The sequence below is a fragment of the Branchiostoma belcheri genome, unplaced genomic scaffold (assembly GCF_001625305.1).
Source record: "Branchiostoma belcheri isolate BF01 breed outbred unplaced genomic scaffold, Haploidv18h27 scaffold284, whole genome shotgun sequence".
Taxonomy (NCBI): Eukaryota; Metazoa; Chordata; class Leptocardii; order Amphioxiformes; family Branchiostomatidae; genus Branchiostoma; species Branchiostoma belcheri.
The window spans coordinates 122,846-125,104 of record NW_017803892.1 but is presented as its reverse complement, the minus strand read 5'-3'; the positions used below and the strand labels follow the sequence as shown (position 1 = coordinate 125,104).

Genomic DNA, 2,259 nt, shown 5'->3' with positions numbered 1-2,259 from the left:
CGAGAGCCGAAAGGGCGAGAGAACGCAAGAAGCGGGTCGCCGAACAGAGTGCCGGGGCGGAAGCGAAACGGACGCCGCAAAATGCTACTGGGCACCGCGTGCGTGATCTTCCCTTCCCCGAAGTCGGAAATGTGCCTGTAGATGCAGAAATGACGGAGGAAGAATGTGAAGAGCTAAGGAATGCTGAAACACAGACAGACGAGTTGCGGTATGTGTTTAGGAACGTGCCAACTTACCAAAATTCGAAGATTGCTGAAACACAAACAGATGAGTTCCAGTACATGTTTGGTGCGTCAACCTATCAACCCCCAAACAGAGAGTACTTTCAATCTGATGATAAAGTTAGATTTTATACTGGTCTACCTTCCTATGAAGTTCTTATGGTTGTTTTTGATCATGTTGCCCCATTTGTTTCACGCCGAAGTCAGAATCTAGATAGTTTCCAGGAGTTTATGATAGTTCTCATGAAACTCCGCCTTAACACGCCCTTGAAAGATCTGGCGTACCGGTTTAATGTATCTCTGTCAACTGTTTCCCGAATTTTCAACTCATGGATAGTAGTAATGGACGCTAGATTGGCTTGCTTCATTTCGTGGCCAGACAGAGAAAGATTATGGAGGACTATGCCAATGTGTTTTCAGTACACCTTTGGTAAGAAAGTGACTGTTATCATTGACTGTTTTGAAGTTTTCATTGACAAACCCACAAATCTCCTGGCACGAGCACAAACCTTCTCATCCTACAAACACCACAACACCATCAAAGTGCTGATTGGAATAACCCCTCAAGGATCTATTTCATTTGTGTCAGAGGCATGGGGTGGCCGTACATCTGATAAGTTCTTGACAGAGAACTGTGGCTTCCTGGATAAGCTCCTACCTGGAGACACAGTGATGGCGGACAGAGGGTTCACCATCGAGGAGAGTGTTGGACTAAAACAGGGGAAGTTAGTTATTCCAGCCTTTACAAAAGTGAAGGCGCAACTAGACCCGATAGATGTGGAAAGGTCAAGGGGGATAGCTAGTGTAAGAATACACGTGGAACGGGTGATTGGTTTACTGCGTAGAAAGTACACCTTTTTAGAAGGCACAATCCCCACAGATTTCTTGGCTTGTCGTGAATCAGAAGTACCAATGATCGACCGAATCATTAGAGTATGTTCAGCCCTTGTAAATTTCTGTCCTCCAATTGTACCCTTTGACTAAGTTTCCCACCAGCCTTTGTTTTGATCTGAGGTGAAGAGCCATGTTTTTTTCTTCATTGTTAGAATATTCATGTTGAATCATTGATACCTGCTAGGAAAAGTCTTTGTTTTGATCTAGTAGTGAACTGCTAAGTGGTTTCCTTTTTCATTGTTAGAATATTCATGTTGAATCACTGATCACCTGCTAGGAAAATTGAATTTGCACCGAATTGACACAATCATTTAACACAGAGAGACTCATTCTGTATCAGTAAAGCAACCTTGTTCACACAAGGATGTTAATTGAATATGTAAAACAAAAGTCTTTTGATTCCTGACAGGAAAAAGTTGTCACTTTCATGCCAAGGTTTTATCTTTTGGTTGGCGTCAAATAAACACATGGTGTAAGGACTCCAATGTACCTTCAAGTATGGATAGGGCAGTCACCTGTCATTGATTTGTGAATGTTGGAGTTAGGGTTACAGTTAAGTTGTACCGTGGTCGTGGCAATATGACATGAAAATAAAAATACAACAAACACAGATGTTCTGAACCTCTTGTACTTCATTTTATTCTAAGTCAGATTCTTCAAAGCATCAGAATCACTTAAACGAAGTTTAGGCTGGAATACTGCATATTTACATCATCATATTCTATTTACACATATACATAAACATATACATATACAAAGTAACAAAATAGCATCTCTATATATACACAAGATAGATCTATCCCATACCACATGTGTCTACAAAGTTGGGAACATGCTAATTGCGCCTTGCTTTAGACACTGCAGCAAATGCGGCCGCATTCTAGGCACATCAAATGTTACAACCCTAGGATCAGTTGCAAACACAATACACGTGGCAAATGCAATAGAAAATACTCCACAATCACTACTGTTAGTCTGCTGCTGTACAGGTACATAATCTAAAGAGTCTAAAGTACCTCCAAGCAAGTCATCCGTCTGTTCTTCTACCTCTTGCGATACAACATCATGATACAGGCTGTCAAACAGATTTACCTTGCCTGGCAAACACCCTACAGTACTAATACACACCCAGTGACCTTGACCT

General features: G+C 41.5%; 2 protein-coding genes across 2 annotated transcripts in view; both read right to left on the bottom strand.

The window, feature by feature from the left end:
• Window positions 1-2,259, bottom strand: part of LOC109472815 (asialoglycoprotein receptor 2-like) — a 63,481-nt gene that overhangs the window by 29,101 nt on the left and 32,121 nt on the right. The gene's annotated exons all lie outside the window — the stretch shown is intronic.
• LOC109472817 (gastrula zinc finger protein XlCGF57.1-like) overlaps window positions 1-2,259 on the bottom strand; it is a 14,482-nt gene that overhangs the window by 2,971 nt on the left and 9,252 nt on the right. The window lies entirely within an intron of this gene.